At 33.0% G+C, this 22,716-nt stretch overlaps 1 protein-coding gene across 2 annotated transcripts in view; it reads right to left on the bottom strand.

Moving 5' to 3' along the window:
* The window catches only part of for (cGMP-dependent protein kinase for), a 108,662-nt gene that overhangs the window by 76,909 nt on the left and 9,037 nt on the right, over positions 1-22,716 (bottom strand). Inside the window, exon 1 of one of the 2 annotated variants that reach the window (XM_089706127.1) lies at positions 4,007-4,146. The exons of the other annotated variant lie outside the window; for it this stretch is intronic. The gene's annotated coding sequence lies outside the window, so the exon portion shown is untranslated. Of the gene's footprint in view, positions 1-4,006; positions 4,147-22,716 lie in introns of those variants that run through there. 2 annotated transcript variants of the gene reach the window in all.

Raw genomic sequence — 22,716 nt, forward strand, 5'->3', positions numbered from 1 at the left:
TTTTCCGGATATTTTCCGGGGATTTTCCGAGCATTTTCCGGGCATTTTCCAGGCATTTTCCACGCTTTTTCCGGACATTTCCACGCGTTTTCCGGATATTTTCCAGACAGTTCCCTGGCATTTTCCGGTTATTTTCCGGGATTTTCCAGACATTTTCCGGGAATTTCCCAGGGATTTTCCGAGCATTTTCCGGGGATTTTCCGAGCATTTCCCGGGGATTTTCCGAGCATTTCCCGGATATTTTCCAGGGATTTTCCACGGTTTTTCCGGAAATTTCCACGCATTTTCCGAGCATTTCCCAGGCATTTTCCGGTTATTTTCCGGGAATTTCCCAGGCTTTTCCGGGGATTTTCCGAGCATTTTCCGGGGATTTTCCGAGCAATTCCCGGGGATTTTCCGAGCATTTCCTGGATATTTTCCGGACATTTTCCGGATATTTTCCAGGCATTTTTCAGGGATTTTCCCACGGTTTTTCTGGAAATTTCCACGCATTTTCCGAGCATTTCCCAGGCATTTTCCGGTTATTTTCCGGGAATTTCCCAGGCTTTTCCGGGGATTTTCCGAGCATTTTCCGGGGATTTCCGAGCATTTCCCGGGGATTTTCCGAGCATTTCCCGGATATTTTCCGGACATTTTCACGCATTTTCCGAGCATTTCCCAGGCATTTTCCGGTTATTTTCCGGGAATTTCCCAGGATTTTCCGAGCATTTCCCGGGGATTTTCCGGATGTTTTCCAGACATTTTCCGGACATTTCCCTGGCATTTTCCGGGGATTTTCCAGACATTTTCCGGGGATTTTCCGAGCATTTCCCGGGGATCTTCCGGATGTTTTCCAGACAGTTTCCGGACATTTCTCTGGCATTTTCCGGGGATTTTCCAGACATTTTCCGGGGATTTTACCACGGTTTTTCCGGAAATTTCCACGCATTTTCCGAGCATTTCCCAGGCATTTTCCGGTTATTTTCCGGGCATTTCCCAGGCTTTTCCGGGGATTTTCCGAGCATTTTCCGGACATTTCCCTGGCATTTTCCGGGGATTTTCCAGACATTTCCCGGGGATCTTCCGAGCATTTCCCGGATATTTTCCGGACATTTTCACGCATTTTCCGAGCATTTCCCAGGCATTTTCCGGTTATTTTCCGGGAATTTCCCAGGCTTTTCCGGGGATTTTCCGAGCATTTCCCGGGGATTTTCCAGACATTTACAAAAAAAGAAAAAGAAAGCTAAAATCTTTCATATTAAATGTAGGGTGTATATGGGATATTCATATTTCATACTTAATGTATGGGAGGGTTTAAAGATAATTTTTTTGATATTTCTCGATTTATTTTTAAAAATTTATTACCGCCATTTTACTCATTAGGTTAAGTACTTTCGATATCAGTTTAAAGTTTTTTGTTATCTGTGATACTTACGGAAAAATCGCCTGTGCACACTTAACGATTACACCCTGTATATAAAAACAATAAAGTGACGTTACGCGACGTCGATCATTTAGCAAGCGATGCGTAATTGAAACCGCGTGATATGTTGACCGTACAAATGTATGTACCTATAATTACGATATACATAACATATATAGCGGATAAACAGTGCTGTTTAATAGATATATGTTAATAGTGTTAATGTAAGTTGATTTGTTTGTCAAACTTTTGAATCCGCTTTAGATGCCTTTGAACGGCCGCTTGTAAGCTCGGTTTATTTGGTAATCTATGTTTGGGTACTACTTATAATATTTTAGTTTTTAAAAGTTATGTTAAAGTTATAAAGGGACTATTAAATTATATAAAAATGTATGTACCACAGAATAAAAACTAGTAGCTATACTAGTAGATAGTAATATGAAATGAAATGTACGTTCGATAATTAATCGATTATTATTAAATTCTAAAATCAATATTCGTAGTAGAGGTTTTCGATAATAAGCTAAGTAAAAGAGACGATCTATATTGATAAAAAATTTTAAAAACTCATTTTGAGACAATCATTTTTGTCTAAAAACGTGGAAAAAGACCACACACCGCACACGTTAATAGATTAACTTTATTCGAACACGCTACAGTTCGAACTATTCTATAAATTATTTAAATAAATTATAATGTCACTTAATGTTATAAAAATAGAAAATATTTTCAACTCATACACAATGTTGCACTTTGAACATAATGAGTACAATTTAGCATAATGGCATAAACAAATAAGTCTAAGACACGACTAAATAATTAACAAAAGTGATAATTTGCGTTCAATAGTCAATACAAGGAAAGTCTATTATACAAATTATCTTATGCTTATGGTAATATGACACCATTCAACAAACAGTATATGTATTTTATGAATCTTCATCAAATCTATACTAATATTAAAAAGCTGAAGAGTTTGTTTGAACGCGCTAAACTCAGGAACTACTGGTCCGATTTGAAAAATTATTTCGGCGTTCGATAGCTCATTTATCGAGGAAGGCTATAATATCATCACGCTAAGAATAACAGGAGCGGAGCACTGCGGGTAAAACCGGGGGCACAGCTAGTGATAAATAAACCTTAACGAAAATAAAATCTTGACAAAAAATCATATCAAATTCAAGAATTTAAAGTTTTCTACACTTACAGCAAAAGCATTGTGTTGAAAAAATAATGTATATTTTATTCAATGCTTACTATTAATATTTATTAATTGGGCCAAATTGATCGTTGGCAATTATAATCAGTTTACAATTATTATTATTATGTTAATTAAATTAATTATAATGCAAAAATAGCATTAAGTCACGTTCAACAGTAGAATAAATTTATTTAAAAATACATTTTAATATTTATTCTTTTTAAAAAGGACTCAGATTTATATATCTATTAATTAACATAATATTATAACAGTAGGTAACTATTATAAATTTATAGGTGTATGCTGTAGTTGTTAAAATATTCATAAAAATACTAATTAAATAATTACTCTTATAAATTCATAATTGTATATAAAATATCGTTTTAATTGATACCCTTATATAATGCAGCTACAATTTAAAAGTAGGACAAGTGCAATTGATAAATTTTAATAAAAATACAAGTTTATTTTTAACGGAATGAATGTTTTGAATTATACGAGTAAGGGTTTTACATAAAAATTGCAACTTTTAAACGAATCAGTTAAATTAAGCAAGTTATTCTTTTTAAAATTCACTGGAATTTAAAAAGCAGATATTTTTTGCATTTTTCAATACCTAAATTTATCATTGACATTTTATGTAAATTTCGTAGCATAAATTTTCTAGTGTCATCGTTTTTCATGAGATTTTAAAATAATTAGCTTAAATTTTTAACCAAATCGGTAGTGACTAACGCGGAAGATGTATGAAAAATAAATAATCAGTGCGATCAATAAATGATTTGAAAAGCTTCGTCTGCGAATGTTAAGCACCAATTAGGTATGTAAATTGTAAACTAATCAATATTATGATTTATGTTAAAACTTTTGTAAGATTAAATTCGTAGAAAATATTCAGCAAATTACCTTTTAGGAATTATTTTTCCAGACCCGATTCACGGGTTATTGCTTATTATCTACTCTAGCACTTCATCTCATCGTAAATATTTTTAAATTTCTCTGCAACAAGCTTTTATGTTCCCTCTAGAAGGCCATTGCTATAAAATCCATCCAAGAAGAGGCGTTAATGTACTAAAATCTCGCAAACCGTAAAGATTATTGATGCGATAAGAACATACCTCGGTTATACACCTGTAAATTACATTTATATCTTAATTTTCTTCCCTCGTCAATCATTTATAATGACATGCACATCATCCAAAAGACTTCGCGTTATTTTCGCCGCAATTTGTATGACACGCAACATTTGATTGTTTTAAGGAACCTTATTACCTTATTAGTTGTACGAAAATTGTTAAGGAACAAATAATAATTATGTGCGTTATTTGTTGAAGATTACTTAATTCTCGGAATGTTTTTCTACTCTTTGTCGATAATGAGAAGAAAAAAATAATAAAACATACCTTATAATATCTATATCTCGGCGTAAATGCACTCACAATACCTTGTCACTTTATTTTATTACAATAATAACGCGTCTCTTGTTTATATCACCGGCGGGTAAATGTAAATAAAACAGTTTTTCATCATACCCTCAAGAAACGAAGAAAGTATTGTTACACTTCACACACAGACGTTTCTTTAACTTTTCCTAATTATCACAGCTGTTCATATAATATTATGTAGTTCACAATTCAACGTCAGAAAGTATTAACGTAGTTTATCAGATTTTATCAATGCTTTGTTTAAATCCAAATGTTTCGTTTCGCGCACGTGACGCGGGCGTCAGAGAGATCAATTTGTATCAAGTGATGGTGACTTTACTAGTTCCAACCACTTGAGATAGCAAAGTCGTAGTCGCAAAGTCAGTAGCTAAAATGTATTTAGGGTTGTCGATATTGAGGTTTTTTATGACAATGTTGAATTAGTATTATATGTGGAAAGCATTTACATTACAGAAAATGTTAAAAGGTAAAGTAATTTTTTTACAGAATTTTTGTAATGCATGAAACTTGGTAACTGTTAACTTCAATTATTTTTAATTATTAATTCTCACATGTAAGGGACACTATCAACGTATGGTTTTCAATAGGTATAATCTTTTATGTATAAATGGTTATAATAATATTATGCCGGATAGACTTGGCACTATACCACAGACTATACTCAAAACTAAAGATAGGTGAATAGTGTGTTTATCTGTGGTTTAAATAAAGATACATATTATAGGAAAATCACGACTTCTATATTCGTGGCTATCGATCTGATTAGATCATATCTTTTCTAAATCAAACAAAAATGGACATAAAACTTGGTAGTTTTCCAAATTATAAAATAGTTTATTTTAGTTTTATCCTCGTTTAGTTTTATTTTAAATTCAAGACAGTTATTAACTTCTATCTCTTTAAAGTCTAATAAATAATAGATATTTCTTTAGAATTAATTAATGTCTTTTCGTTTCAGATACATCCATGAAATAACTATTAAATTTCTGGCTGTGCTGCAGTTCCATTATCTCAGAACAAAACGGTATTTTATTATTTCCCACGGGTAAGAGCTTGATATTTAATCAAATCCTGATATAATTGAAATATGTACTTAGATTTTTTTAGGTATCTGTGAATGTGTTTGGTATTAGTTATTTGGTACCTATCTTCTTATTTAAGTTTTTAATTCATATCAAATATCGAAAAAAAAAAAAATGCAAATTCATGACTAACAGGTATTGTGATAAATAAATATTATCATGACGTGTTATGTTTATCACAAATCTCTATACTTTCAGAAAACAGTAAAAACGAACATTGAATATTTTATAAACCGTGCCATCTCGCGGCGAGTAGCAGAACTACAAGAGTACATTTAGAACGATCTATCCTTATAGTTTCATACGTTATCACATAGATGGCATTTCTCCAGTTGACCGTTTAAGATTAATAATTATTATAAACTAGCTTTCCGCCCGCGGCTTCGCCCGCATTTTAAAGAAAAACCCGTTCCCGTAGGAATTCCGGGATAAAACCTATCCTATGTCCTTTCTCGGGTATCAAAACGACGCCCCCCGCGAATAATCCGGTAATCGTAAAAGTGTAAATGTTCAGGAAAAATAAAAAACCATTTTTCCTTAATAACTCCATTAAACAACAAGTATCAGAGACTTTTAATATCGCATATGGAAGCTAATTTTTTTAGCTATCTGGTTATTTCAACAAAATTTAAGTAGTCCCAAGGGCTTCGTTATAATTTAGCTGGATTCATTTTACTATACTAGTGTAGGTCAAGCTCTGGTCAGTAATATCACTTACGATATTGTTCGTGTAAATTTATATTTTCGACGGCAACAGTAAAATCTTGTTGCGCTAATATTCGTGTTATTTGTTTTGTATACTGAACATTTGTAATAATCTATTATTTGGTTATTCGATTGTTTAACAGTAACGTACATTTTATTGTTATAACTATTACTGTTTATTCGAATAGTTTACTTAAGTATTATTTGATGATTATTATAGTATGTTTTATGAAATACAGGACATTTTAGTAAATGAAACAACTTTGGATTGTTTCACAAAACACGATAGTTATTATTATCATAGAAAATAGACACTGCACTGAAAACACGACTATTACACATGATTACACAATCATGAAAATTATACTATGGTCCTATTACAGTTAAAATTTAATCAGAATCCTCATCAGAACCTCACAGAATGCGAATCCACCGTGACCAGTCAGTACTTGTGTGGTGTGGTGTGTGATGTCTTTTTCGCGACTACCTTGTATACAGCAGCAGCGCTTGGGAAAAAGGGCTTCGTGACTCCGGCCGTTCCTCCTACATCGTATCTCCTATCCCATTCGCTGATCGTATCCTGTCTCAAAATAAGCTTGACGAATGAAACAGTACACAGATCGTAATCCGGTTTCCGGAAAGGGCGGTTCCTATAGACCCTGAAGACGTGGGTGTTAACCACGTCGGCATAGGCATCTATCAAGCCAAACCCCAGCTCTACCTGCTCTGCCGTATGTGGGTCCGTATCGCGGGTGCCATTCGTTCCATCTCCCTGTCCCTCAACACCGCCGGGTGCAACACACCCCTCTTGATCTCATAAAGCCTCGAAGCTTCGAGTATCCTGAGGTCAAGAGGGAGAATCCCAGCCAACAGCATCGCAGAGTTCAGAGACAGTCCGATATGCTCTGCAGATCTTCTGGGCAAAACCCCGTTGAACGGTGTTAAGCCTCTTTTGGACCCCCATCTTTTCCGCTTTGGGTGCCCACGCTGCTGATGCATACAATATAGTCGGTTATATAGCTGCGATACATATAGTCTTAACTACTTGGGGGTTAAGCCCCCAACTTACTTTGGCTGCTCTTGCTAATAGCTTATAACGGGCGATTGCCTTTTTGCAAACGCTCCCGACATGGGCGTTGAATGTCAGGCCGCCATCAATATAGTAAGGCCCAGTATCTTAATACTTTCGAAATATTGGATGTCCACACTCCCCATTACAAGTCGTGGCCTGTCAAATTTTAATTTTCGTGTCGAGAGCAGGGCACATGTCTTGTGTGGCGCGAATTTTAGTTTATTTCTGACACCCCATTCGTCAATTTTCCTCTATGTGCAGTTTGCCTTCGTCTATATTTCTAAAGCAGTATCTCCATCAAACACTAGCACAATGTCGTCGGCAAAAGCCTGACAAAACACATCCATCTCCTCTAACATCCACAGCAGAGGATGCAGCAAGAGGTCCCACAGGAGCGGCCCACCTATGGAACCCTGCACGCACCCCTTGTTGGTCTCTCTACTCACTTCCACACCCGCATACCTAAGTTTCACACCTCTTCCACTCAGGTATCTGCTGATCACCCGCCTAACGTTCCCCGGACACCCAACTTCGGCCAACCGCACCTTTATGGCTGGCCACCAGGCGTTGTCGAAGGCTCCCTCTATGTCTAGAGATACCACAACAGAAATCTTCTTCTCCTCCCTCTTATTTCTGATGTGGCTCACTAGTCTATAGAGGGCGTCGTCGGTGCTCCTCTGTGGCATGAAGCCATACTGATGGGGGCTTATTTTGGCCAGCAGGTAGAACCTGAGTCGGACGACCAGCATCTAATGAAGATGAAGATGAAGGTTTCGATGTGGTCTATTCTGATGCCTGTCTCGTTTATCTATCAAACTTTCATCTCTTTTAATTTTTTCTAAGGCCGTGTAAATCATTTGCTAAGTAATAGAAAGAGTGTTTAAAAAAATACCTTGCATACTTGCACTCCATAATGAAAGTAGCGGGAAATCGATTTCTTAATAAAACCCCGAATAAGCCTGTACTAGCACTTAATTAAATAATGTAGAAAACTTTTTACCTGAATAATATCGTAACAACGCTTACTGTCAAATCATATTGATATTATTTTTCGTAAAGATCTAAAACCATATTATTCGTTTCAAATACATTTTAATGTTATTTTATGGAATAAACGCGTAGTTTTTTATATCTTCGTAAATAAAGATAGAAAAATTCTGAAAAAAATTTACATGGTGTATTTTAACTTCTAGATGCCGAAAAACGCATAACATGAAGAACCCCGTAATAGGTCATTACCGGATTATTCGCGGGGGACGTCGAAAATATCTCCATACCAAATTTCATGCAAATTGGTTCAGTAGTTTAGGCGTGATTGAGTAACAGACAGACAGACAGAGTTACTTTTGCATTTATAATATTAGTATGGATACGGTCTCTGAGCAGTTACAATTTTTTTTCTGCGTATCAACGCACATTATTTTGTGCAAATTTTATACATCAAATAATAATTTCCCAATAGACTATATTATACATATAATGAGCGCTTACAACGTTCTAGCAGTAGCTAACGTTTGTTCTAGGTCAAAATGTTTTTATTTACATACCTACCTACCCTAACATTCTTTTTCGGAGATTCTACACAACCGCGGTGCGGTGATAGCTATAAAATATATTATTTTATTTCTCTCCATTTACAAGGACAAAGGTAACGAGTCCAGTTTATCTGCTTGTTATGTATTATGTAAAGATATAGGTATATTATGTGGACACTATTTCCGCGATCTATTTTTAACTCATAACAGATAAGGGATTGTCACGTATTCTATTAATGCTCGATTCGTATTATGGGAGTCGTATCACAATGGGAACAACAATATTTTATCACATAAAACATAAAATTAATGTTATGGGCTATTTTTAATGTTTACCGAACATTAATTATTAATTGCTGTATTTATTTTTCTGTGCTTACGCTGCTATGCACTGTTTCTTTATATAATACCTATCTGTCATCTTTTATAATATATAAAAATGAATCGCAAAATGTGTTGGTAAGCGCATAACTCGAGAACGGCTGAACCGATTTCGATAATTCTTTTTTTATTATATTTCTTGAAGTACTTACGAGGATGGTTTTTATGTAGAAAAAACGTAAATATGTACCACGGGCGAAGCCGGGGTGGACCGCTAGTACAGAATATAAAAAATATGTTTGTAGTAACTAATATACAATATTTTCTTGTGTGTTGTTATTATCGATGTGTTTTTATGCTCTTTCACACAAAAAAATCTGGTCTGTTAAGCTGAAATTATTATGGTGTATTGGGTTAACATTTTAATTTGATAATATCTAGACAAATAAGGTACCCGCAATATTGCGCTCAAATAATACCTACATAACACGTAGTACGTCTGTAATTTGTAACTATATTATAATATTGTAACAATTATTTAGTAGCTTAGTCTTGTTCGTTCTTTGACGTTATATTTCTTCAGTCATGCTTAAAACATCTGGTAGTCAATTATTTATACGATTTAACAATGGATGACTGTTCAGATGCACTTCTAGATACAAATGCACTGATAAAAGGATATAAATACTTAGCAGAAAATAGAAAGACAAATAATGATAAAAGTAAAGCAGCCAGGCATCTATGTAAATTAATTAACGTGCCAAAGAAATATCTCGAAGATGACTGAAAACGGGTTTCTTTATACCGGTTCTTGAATTGTTCTTATTACGAATAAAGTGCTATGCTATTTTGTGATAGCATTATCATTTAATTTGCATATATTATATATAATAAGTGAATTATAGAATGGTAATGAAATGTGTATCAATACGGTTATGTTTAATTCCATTTTAATTCATTTGTCAAACGTAATTTATTTCAGTCTCTTTTATTAGAGTTTAATAATTTGTGTGAGTCGTTTTTATTTATATGTGTGTAAATTACTATAATAGATGTTACTTTTCAGAAGTCATCTGAGATGCCTAATGATTATGATTTATCGGCTGATTTTTGTTACAACTGTAGAGTAGCGGGAAAATACCCCATCTGACATGAATTTACAGCAGATAAAATGTGTTAGAAGATGGTTCATGTAAATGCCAGAATTGTTATAAAAACAATAACTGAATTAAAATTTGAAAGTTTTAACTGAATTTTGTAACCACACCTTTTACACTTATTTTCGGTTCTGTAAATAACAATAGCGTGAATTAATTACTATACCTAAGTTATTATTTATAGCTAGTAACTACATACTATATAGTTCTCATACTAGTAACTACATCTTATATCTAATTCTAATACATATCTGTGGTATCTGGGAGACACCTGTTAACTCCAAAAAGTTAAATTTTCAGGAGAAGCAATTTAACATATTATTGATGTATTATTGGCTGCTAAAAATCGGATATAAGATATAAATGAATTATGTCATATTATAATCAAATATCATATATTAACCCTTTTTTTGCTTGTACAGTTTACAAATTTGACGCAGTAGTTTAGCGAATAATGTGACTTATCAGATTATAACCAAAAAAAAATATTGCAGTGGAATGGACTTATCTCAAAATGAGCAAAATAAAAATAATGATTATTTCATTGCTATTCATTTAATTAAAACAATTTTACATTATCTCAATGTTTTACGTTATTTTTGTTATATTTCTTTATTTATAAGTTAACTAGCGGTCCGCCCCGGCTTCGCCCGTGGTACATATTTACGTTTTCTCTACATAAGAACCATCCTCGTACTTCAAGGAATATAATAGAAAAGAATAATCGAAATCGGTTCAGCCATTCACACGTGATGCCGTGACAACGCGAAACGGGTGCAGACCCGCCGCCTTTTTAATTTTTATAGCTCCCGCCGCGCAGCGCGTCGAACGCGGCAACTGATACACAAAAATAATCCTTATGGCATGATTCTGTATTCACGCGCGATGACGTTTTCATGTATAACTTTGGTGTTTCTACACCGATTTACATGATTCTTTTACTATAACCTGCCCAGGAGTATGAAGAATAATTGTGCCAAATTTAGTTAAAATCCGTCGGGTAGTTTTTGTTTCTATAACGAATATACAGACAGACAGACAGACAGACAGACAGACAGACAAAAATTTTACTGATTGCATTTTTGGCATCAGTAGCGATCCCTTATCACCCCTTCATAGTTTTTTTTTAAATATATTCCATGTACAGAATTGGCCTCTCTACAGATTTATTATAAGTATAGATTTCACAATGGAATCACTCTTATGGCTAATTTTAATAAAAGTATGGACTTAACAGGAGTGTACATGCAACGGAAAATTTAAATAAAGGCACATATCAAATAAATACCAAAACAAAAGAATCACTCATTTGGATACTAATCATAATCTTCTTCGCTATCTGAGTAGTTTTCCAAAACAGAAGCTGATTGGTTTAAATTAGAATAGAAATCGCGTTATACTGGATCAATGAATTGCATAAGATCCATTAAATCTTTAAACTTTTTGGTTAAAGATTTAATGGATCAATCGCCAATCCTCCGACATATGCCTGTTCAGGGAGTAATGTTTCTAAACAAAATATACTTTGCCTTCCTCTTCTTTTCATTGAAAATGTCCTAAAAGGCTTTTCAAAGATTTCTCCAATGAATACTTAAAACTTACTTCCGCTGATTTTTTTTCAAATTTTAGCCAGAAAATACTTTTCCAAGCAAAAGATTGTTTTGAAATGTCAATTTTTTTTTGACAAAATTCTTAGTAGTTTCGAAAAACTGTAAAATTCGGTTTGTGTCATAAATTTCACCGAGAAATTTTTGCTTGTCATTTTTATAACATTCAACTGCAATATTCGGGTTGTACTCTTTAACAAATCTTTCTATCAACGCATGATCACCGTCATACTCTAATAAAATGAGTGTGACCTGGCACGAGAAACTTGTGGTGGATTTCGGTAGATTTTTGAGCCAATGCAATACAATACATAACAGGTAATATACAGAGTGGTTCTAAATTACGTTGACAAATTTGAAAATAATAAATTTAAAAAATGGGGCATGCTGCGTTGCTTTTGTTTTTTAATTATTATTTTCACATGATTTGGCGCCAACTTAAAGTTATTTGTGAAGAGCATAAATTAAAAATTAGTAATTTTTTGCAATAATATCCTTATTTGGTAAGCGGCAGTGCGAGATACTGCGACTTTAATACGATATGCTTGGCCATCTTGGTGATCGTCCGGGAAGAGGCAGAAAAAGAACTCTGAGGACGCCTAGGCTTCGACATATCGTCAAACAAAGATTGACCCGCAATCCACAAGCCAAGGTAAGAAAAATGGCTCGAGATTTAGGTGTAAGTCATTCAACGTTGCAACGAGTTGTTAAAAATGAACTCAAGTTAACAGCATACAAGCTGCGAAAAGCGCAGCGGTTGGGTGATAAAGATAAAAAAAATACTCCTTGAAATAATATGTCGCTTACTGAAAGCGCGCTCCGCTGGTGAAGCGTGGAAAAATATTTTTTTCACAGATGAAGATATTTTTCCGATTGAACAGTCTCATAACCGCCATAACGATAGAGTTTACTCTCCTAGTCGCCCCGGAGCCACATTAATTATCCCCCATCGGCAAAATGGTGGTTATTTTGAAAATAAATAGATATTTACATTAAAATAACACTGTATTTTAATTATTTAGTAGTCACCGTTATATAAACCAAATTGGAAATATAAATCCAAATCTGATAAGTTGCAATAATTAACATGTAGGTATCTCATGTTTTTGGTACATACGCGGTAACTGGGACTTAACAAGTTTTAGTCCATAGGCATAAAGCTTGGAATTAACATTTATGTACTTATTATATTAGTTATCAGGTTTGGCATCAAAAGTTACTATGATATATTAATGATAATTATAATATATCTTGATTGTAGCAAAAAATCTTGGATTTAACAGGAGTGTACATTTTTTTTTCATTTACTTCCCGTGGACGTAGAGATATCACGCCTGGATCAAAAAAATCTACGCTTTCTGTACTTATCAAACATGTATCTAACAAAATTTTGCCAAAAATGGAGTTAACAGGTGTCTCCCAGATGCCACAGATATATATATAATATATATAATATTATAAAGGCGAAAGTTTGTAAGGATGTATGGATGTATGGATGTTTGTTACTCTTTCACGTAAAAACTACTGAACCGATTACATTGAAATTTAGCACACATATAGAGGGTAACTTGGATTAACACATAGGATAGTTTTTATCCCGGAAATCCCACGAGAACGGGAACTATGCGGGTTTTCCTTTGCAAACGCGGGCGAAGCCGCGGGTGGAAATCTAGTACTATATAGTTCTCATTTAGGGCGTGTACGGTGTAAGGTATACGAACGTAGAACGGAACGTGATTTTGTCCGAACTTCGGACCGGTTCATGACATTCTTCAAATAATGATACAAATTACAATGCTTCGACACGCCATGACGATACAATGAGGTAATAAGAGGTTTAGATACATAATATACGGCATACGCCATGGCTTTTTTAACTGGCAAATATTCTAAAATGTATTCTTGCTGCTAAATTTTGTTTCTATTTAAGGAAAATATATCCAGAGATTTTGCTGGAGCCTGGAAATAATGAATTCAAAAGGCATATTATTACGTTATTCTTACCATTTATTTTATGTCCTCTTAATCTAAAGATGGCGTTAATATCTATCTAAATTGATTTGTTTACGATATAATCCCTACGATTACGATATAATATTATAAATGCGAAAGTAACTCTGTCTGTCTGTCTGTTACGCTTTCCTGCTTAAACCTCTCAACCGATTTTGATGAAATTTGGCACAGACGATCTTTAGCCCCTGAGAAAGAACATAGGCTACCTTTTATTGCGAAATATGTACCACGGGCGAAGCTGGGGCGATCAATATCCTAGACATAAGATTGTGAGAGGTGATTAAAATAATTTTAAACATGTTAAACGATCTAGCATCGACCCCAATAGATAGAAGAATAAAAACAAAAATATTAAGTTTCATGATAAATTAATCGAATTAATCGATTGCCAAGCATACGTGTCAGAAGTGAAACTTCTTTGGCAAAATTCAAAGATACCAAAATAGGTACATGACGTGACGGTATTGCCATGCCGCGACCTTGGAATTTTACTCTACAATTCAAGCTTACATGAACCAACCTGAACAATAAAAGCGAATTCAAAATATTATAATATGTTTGGTGTGAATATAAAGGTCAGTCTGTATTAATTTATCAACAAGAATATTAGTGTGTCACTTATTATTTATTATTTTCTGGATTTGGAAACCTAAATGTTGTTCTAAAAATATAACTCTATTTTTGTAAGTGTTATTAGAATTTTATAGGTATTGCAGTGTTTTCACAAGCAGCAAAAACCTGTTACTTTCATGATTTTATTTTAATATGGACTGCACTCATAATTTTCTAATAAGGTCGTGAATAATATAAAATGATTTTATGGATCCATTTAATATGTAAATTATTGATATCTAGTTTAAATTTAAATTGAAATTGATTTATTGTATAAACTATGTACCTACATTAATAGATGTTACATTGTATAAAATATATTACTAACTCTTTCCCGCGTTTTCAAATATAAACCGCATAGTTCCGCGTAGATAACACAAATCCTATGTGTTAATCCAAGTTACCCACTATATGTCCACTAAATTTCATTGTAAGCGGTTCAGTAGTACCTATTTGCATGAAAGAGTAACAAACTAACATACATACATCCATCCTCACAAACTTTCCCATTTAAAATATTAAGTAGGATAGGATAGGATAGGATAGGATAGGAAGTAGGAAGGATAGGATAGGATCTTATAGTTACAGCCTATAGGTAACGTGCGTGCTTTCAATATAATAAACTGTAAATTAAGAACATGGAAATATGAATTAAACAAATGACTGTTTATTCTGAAAAATGTAAGGTAATGAGAATTTGTAGAGCTTACTGTTACGTGTGAGATTATGCTATAAAGTATGTATTTTATCTTTAATTGCAGCTTTTTAAATACTTTAAAGGTTATACAGAGCATTTGTAAGTAATAATATTAATTAGGTTTATCGATCTTTCTTCGAACACAAAAAGGAAGAATAACTTGTAGAATTTCACGATAGTTAGACGTTTTACTAAATAATATGGGTGTTTTTTACGTAGCGACTATTATAGCGATCCAAAATAAATAAAATCTATCGTATTCTATATGATCGTGTATCAAATGTCGAGAGACAGCAATAAACATCAGTTAAAAATAGACTATTTCCATATAGAATGAAGCAGTTTAGTGTGAGTGAATAATGAATATCTCTGTAGCAGTTTATAGCAGGAACGTACACGGTATATGTGTCTGTAATCTGTATGTGTGTGTGACTTTATTGTAGTTGATCTATTTTTGGCCTCGTTATCTCTCACACAGATGTTGCTTTGGTTTCAAAGGATTTCTAAATGTAAACAAGTTGTGTGTAACCATATTTGATCTGAATTTAATGCTTGTTCAACAAATATCTTAGATATTTACTCATTAAATTATTTGCTTAAAAATGCACTCCTATTTTATCTTATGTCTGCTCTACCTGTTATAATAAAAGTTTCATTGAGCGCAAATTTACTCTTTTGTTAATAATTAGCATACATTTAATATGAGAAAATGTTATGGTATTGTGTGAATTAATTACCCTTTTACGCCGATTTTTACTAAGATTAGATTGATTGATCTTTTTCATACTAATGGACATTTAATTGTATGTTCCTTCTCTCTCATCTTAATACTATTATAAAGGCGAAAGTTTGTAAGGATGTATGGATGTATGGATGTATGGATGTATGGATGTTTGTTACTCTTTCACGTAAAAACTACTGAACCGATTACAATGAAATTTAGCACACATATAGAGGGTAACTTGGATTAACACATAGGATAGGTTTTATCCCGGAAATCCCGCGGGAACGGGAACGATGCGGGTTTTCCTTTGAAAACGCGGGCGAAGCCGCGGGCGGAAATCTAGTTATTTATATATTCGTTTAACACTTTATTGTGCAAGAATTTGTATTCTTACTTGAGTACAAAAGGTTACAAAAACACATAAAAGGGCGGCCTTATTACTAAGCAGTGATTTTTGCCAGGCAACCACGGGGAGAAAGGTAAAAAAGCGAAATATGTTGAGCAAAACAATATTTAAATTCTATGGCCGAAAAAATATTTTGAGTGTGTCTCCAATTACGGTGCGTATAATAACCACATTATATTATAGTGTTAAGTGTTTGTACGTTAATATAATATTGTATACAAATGTTATGTAATTTGATTATATTACCACTGCTACTCGAGTGTCGACACTTCAGTTACAAGTGCATACTTCAATCGATACTTTAACTATGCAATTTTAAATAGTAAGCTTTACAAATTACTAGATATTTTTTGTTTATTAGTTTAGAAAAAACGAAAGAGAAATGGTTAGAGAATTCTGTAATTCAACGCTCATGTTTTTTGCATCAAAAAGTATTTGCTTCTCTAGTTGTTCGACAGTCGAAGTCAAAGCAAATTTCGTATAATTTTTAACTGTTTAAACAATCTCAACTCAAAAAAGGACATCGCAAATCGTAATCAAACTAATTAAACTCAAATTAACTTTAATTCAATTTGCTAATTTGAACATTTTATGTAACTTAACGAGCATAAATACCTCTTCAATCAAAATCTACAACTGTAAAGATATGCTAGTTATGAGGATGTTTATTATTATTACACAATTCTTTAAACAATGCTACAAGTCTCCATACCACGCGATCCTCAATCATCCAACGGATACATGACTATGTAAAGATGACTAAACAGTTCTATAAATAGCCACACAGGAATGGTCAATCCGATAACTGGCTCAACTGTTGTATTTTTACTGTGTTATAAATATAGAATGGAATGAAAATAACTTTTATATTACAAACGGTTATCGTTCGTGCTATTTCTGTCGTTAATTACTGCGTTATTGTATACGTACATATTGTTTTATTTGTAAACTCCGCTCATGTATTTCGTTTGATGTGCGTGAAAATTGCTTCAAATTAAAATAATTATTCCTGCTTTCATAGTTGTTGAAATAACGTGATATAAATTAATAGGTTATACCTACTTAATAGTTAAGACTTTTTTAAAATTTAAACCATTATTTATTTTCGTTTAAGTGTCAAGTTAATTAACATATTATAATAAGTTTTTCGCAAAAAAGCCTTAGTTGTCAGCAGATGATACATTATTTAACGAAGAAAACGACACCAAACACATGTTAATAATAGATTATATTTTTTTATTAATACGAGTACGTCACCTTGCTATATTGTAAAATGTTGTAAACAACGATTGCCAATAGAAATGTCTTTTGAATTGTTTTCTTTTGTATCATTGACTTGTTTACAATGAACGAAGACTTTGCAGAACAAAATCCTACTTTATCTCTTATAATTATTAAGACAGGAAGCTGAGTGTTAACTGTTAATAAAAGTGAAGAATTTAATATATTAATTACTAGCTTCCGCCCGCGACTCCGTCCGCGCGGAAAAATTAAGATTTATTTATTTCTACGTATTTTTCCGGGATAAAAAGTATCCTATTTTATGCCCAGGATAATAAGGTATAATTATACCAAGTTTCATCGAAATCGAACCGTTAGTTTTTACGTGATGCCTTCACATACAGACAGACAGACAGACAGACAAAAATTTTTTTAATCACATATTTGGGTTTGGTATCGATCCAGTAACACCCCCTGCTATTTATTTTTTCAATATTTTCAATGTACAGAATTGATCCTTCTACAGATTTATTATATGTATAGATATAGATTCATTATTATGTATAAAAATTAAAGAGCGTTATGGGATTCGATCCAACCGCTTTTATTATTGTGCAATAAAATAATTAAAATTATTAAATGCATATTTCATTTCATTTCATTTATATAATCACTAGCTTTCCACCCGCGGCTTAGCCCGCGCAGTCTAAGAAATATCCGCATAGTTCCCGTTCCCGGGGGATTTCCGGGATAAAACCTATCCTATTTCCCGGGGTAAAAAGTAGCCTATGTCCTTTCCCGGGTATCAAAATATCTATATACCAAATTTCATGCAAATTGGTTCAGTAGTTAAGGCGTGATTGAGTAACAGACAGACAGACAGAGTTACTTTCGCATTTATAATATTAGTATGGATTAAATTAATGTACAGAAGGCCTTATAAAGTTATAACATGCGTTAATCACTGCCAGGCAACATATGTGGTAGGTGGCGATGAAAATTACTGTTTCATGCTTTAAATTCATACTATGCAAATCCGTAGTTTTTTTTTGTTGTGTACCTACGTGAACTCTGAAATTTTGAATTTGGTATGCAGATATTCATTCAAATTCAGGGAACTGTTTCTGATTGATTTATTTATCATATACCTATAAGGAAAAAACAAAAACAAATGGATATTCGACATGAAAAAAAAATTATACGTTTATAGCAGTATCAGATTTTTTTCAAGAATTAGAAGTTTAAATTAATATAATTTTATAAAATATTAAAGCCATAGAAAAATGTAAGTAGATTCTTATACACTTAAATTTTTCAATATTAAAATAATAAAAATACAAGTAAACATGTGTGAATACATCACCTATTCTTCCATTCAAAGTGTGATATTTCGAAATTAAATTTTATATGCATGGAAAATTTACGAATATCAATGTTTAAAGTTGTCTGTAAACAGATTTTATGCTCATAAAATAGTGGATTGTTTATCTGCTTTAAATAAATATACAGAAATTTACGGAGATAAGTACTTTAAGTGAAAACAGTTACGTCTTTATAAATGTTTTTGAATTTAAGACCAGTGAAAAGAAAACTAAGTACATAATAAATAAAAAATAAAGTTATTATTTAACATAATAATATTATGTGCAAAACGCATGTGTGCAAATGTAAATTAAAATAAAGTATTACTAGCATTTCTTGAGGAAAAACACTTTTTTAATACATAAATAGACAAAATTAGACCTTGATCGAAAAAAAAACTGATTCTCATTGCAAAATTTTCGGCATCTCTAAAAAATGCTTCTTTTTTAAACACGTTTTGAATAATATTTTATCCGGCGCTTGACCATTTATAGACAGGTCAGATATTTTAAATTGTGTTTTCAAATAAATTATCAAATTGCGATTTTGCAATTTAACTAAAAGGAAATTTCGCAATGCCTATTTTATCAATGTGCCAATAAAATATATTAGTATGACATAATGAACAGTTTTAAAGGTCGCTATGTTTTATGCATTTTTATGAGATCCAGTTATGTAAAATTAGTTTATGGTGTCATTGTAATGCAAATTTTTATTAAATATAATTGTTAAATAACCGTACTACGTAAACGTACATGAGAAAATCTTTTGAACTGTAATTTATTATGTACCTACATTACTTTTTATTGTACTTGTTATATTATACTTATGAAGTCTAACAACATCTCTCAAATTAAAACCAATAAAGAAGTTTCGCTGCAGGCTCTGCAGAAGAAATAGATATTCTTTATTCAAAAATCTTCCACGCATGCATAAAAAAATTTCTTATTGTTTTTCATTCGACATTTTTGAGAGAGGACATATAGGTAGGTCACCTCAGTCTTGTTTACTTTTTGTTGTTTGATTTTGAGAATTTTATTGCTTCTGAAATTATTTCTACCAAACCAACTACATACCTAATTAATAAATAAAATATTTAAAATACGACAAATAGGATCTCAGAAAATGTTCTTAGCCCGTCCTTGGCACCCTTTGGACTTCAGAAGACCAAAATACCTCCTGAATCTTCAATATGCAACAAATCGCAAACATCATCCGATCGTAAAACCCTGATGATTTTATGTCAGCACTTAACGCGTTTATGATGAAATAAAACTACCAAAGTAACAGAATTCCTCACATAAGAGAGATTTCGGTAGAAAAAATAAACGGGGACGAAAATAAAGTGGCGCACTGAGAGATCAAACGCGTTTAGAAATTGTAAATGTTTATTGGGAGCTGTGTAAACAATTTTAGCATTAGAAACGTATTAGCGCAATAAAACTGATTATAATATACATAATATTAAAACTGACTATTAACACTGTTTCTTGATCTACTTTTAAATGACTTTTCTTGGACTAACTATCCCACGCTGTAGACATTTTACAGCTAGAATACTCCTTTTAAATAGAGTCATTTTGGTAGACTCAGTATATTGCTGCTGAGCATAATATCCACGAAATTGTTCTTCTGACTTTATTTGTTGGTAGAAATGACGGAGCACCGTCATTATGCTAACATTAAAATTGTACCTACGTAACATTTTCTTTAATATGGATGTTTGTCACTCAGTGACATATCACACTAGCGGATTGCGAGCGGTTTCAAAGCGGAGCGGGTGCGCAACGAATACGTTGCGGGCGCGCAACGAACACGCCGCGGTTGCGCAGCGAATTCGTTGCGGACGCGTGGCAGATGCGCAACGTTTACGTCGCAGTCATGTACACTCATTAACAAAATGGAATCCGTGCTGGTTGTTACTTATAACTTGTGATAGTATAATAATTATGAGATCATTATTTTTTACGAGTTTCATAACATGTTATTGTTTAGGGTATTGTTTTATCTATTAAATCTTGGTCGAAATGCAATCAGATAACTTAATTGCTCATTAAGAAAGTTCATTAGTGAAATAAATGTTAAAGCTCCTTAACTAAAACAGGGCTATCTTATTATTAAATAAATAGCAGTGAATAGAAAATTTTATCAAGCAACCAGCAACTCACTATCACTTTGCTCATAATTAGGTTCACAAAATCTCTTTATAACATACGTTGATATGGGAGAGATTATACTGGTCAGTCGTTACATACTTTTGGAATGTATGGTACATTCTAAAAGTCCTAGTAATTCAATTTTATAGCACCTTTTTTTAACAACTCCAGTTGTTATTACATCTTTAGTTAAGTAAGTGCATTTCCACAGTACGGTAAAAAAATTGAGTGCTACAGAAACGATGGAAATATTGAATGGAAGTTAGGGAAGGCGGAAGGGCTGGCTTTTGTGCGAGAGTATACAAAATGACGTCGACGCTTCTATTCGCAGCGAAATCGTTGCGCGTCCGCAACGAATTCGCTGCGCAACCGCGGCGTGTTCGTTGCGCGCCCGCAACGTATTCGTTGCGCACCCGCTCCGCTTTGAAACCGCTCGCAATCCGCTAGTGTGATATGTCACTCAATCATTCGAAGCTCTGAAATTTGATGACATTTTGGCATAGAGTAGGCTTAGAAGTTAGACCAGAATTATTTAAATATACGGAAGTAAATGCTATGGCTAGTTTTAGTGTGATTTCAATTAACAGGTACGAAATACCCTTCAAATTCAGGTTTACGTCAGTGAAATAGCGGAAGCAAAACTGTCAGATAGCCAAAAGTAATAGACAAATAATATTATAATAACGCCAATACTGGCACTGCGCCATTTAATCCAAGTGCACGAGGAGATATAAAGGTTGTTTTTAATCTCGTATCAGAACGTTAACTATTTTGTAGCGAATATAAGAAATTCTTCTTAGAAATAGGATAAAATCTAATGAGTATTTCAGTAGAATCTAAATTGATTTGAGACAACACGCTTTGTTTCTTGTAACAAAATTATAACAAAGCTTTGCTATAGCTCCTGAACATAAAAGAAAATTCTTAGCTCCATTATTGGTCAATCTATCAGTAACTGAGAGCAGAATGTAGACACAATTGCTTCTATAGTAACTAAGAACCATCTTGAAGGAATAGTTGATTAAGAAATTTAACTCCCAGTCCAAACGTTTTACACCATAAAAGACAAACATACACACAATAATGTAATCAAGTTCTTACACGTGGGAGCATTTAAAACAATATGGCCCTGTTCCTTCCTCAAGTTTCAAACTGATTAGTTGCATAAATTTTCAATAACAAATGTATTGGCAGTTTCCTTTTCGCAAAGATATGAAGAATGATATGTCAGCTCTATAATAGTGATAATAAATATATAATTTTTATATTAATTTGTTTTTGATATATTGTATCGTGATTCGTGGACACATGGATGGTCAATTCCATTAGTAAAATAAGACTTTTCTGAATTAAGACCTGATTTAAGAAATATACAGCAAATTATATTTTAATGCAATTTAAAAACTTTCTTATAAATTAAATATATATTTGTACAGATGATGTATCACTAGCCTAATATAGTTGTTGATATAACGTAATCCTAAATCAAATGCAACATTAAGATTAGCACTTCGTAAACATTGGTCTCGAATGATAAATATTAATTCCGGTGCAAGACGTTAATAACACTTTAGCGCAATAAACTTTATAATCTACTAGTTTTGCCCCGCGGTTTTACCCGCATAGGTCTTAGCGTGATGAAATTATGCCTTCCTCGATAAATGGACTATCTAACAGTGAAATAATTTTTAAAATCGGACCCGTGATTTCTGAGATTAGTGCGTTCAAGCAAGCAAGCAGCTTTATAATGTTAGTACCTATCTATAGATATGTGGATTTTGGAGGGTTACGTGAATCATTAGTAAGATATTTATAATTTATGAGCACACATTACTTTTTACTCTTATAAAATTGAGTTTTTATCGAGACGCTATTTTTTCGCATTTCTTCATCTTGATATGATTAACAAGTGGTTTTGCATAGAAACACTTTTCACACATTTAGATCGTGATGTGATAGAGATATAATCTTGAGTATCTGTCGGTTATTTTTGTCGGT

Source organism: Colias philodice, chromosome 17 (assembly GCF_061535455.1).
Source record: "Colias philodice isolate Cphi_HAF_F1 chromosome 17, ilColPhil1 Martin Lab GWU primary, whole genome shotgun sequence".
In the NCBI taxonomy this organism is placed as follows: domain Eukaryota; kingdom Metazoa; phylum Arthropoda; class Insecta; order Lepidoptera; family Pieridae; genus Colias; species Colias philodice.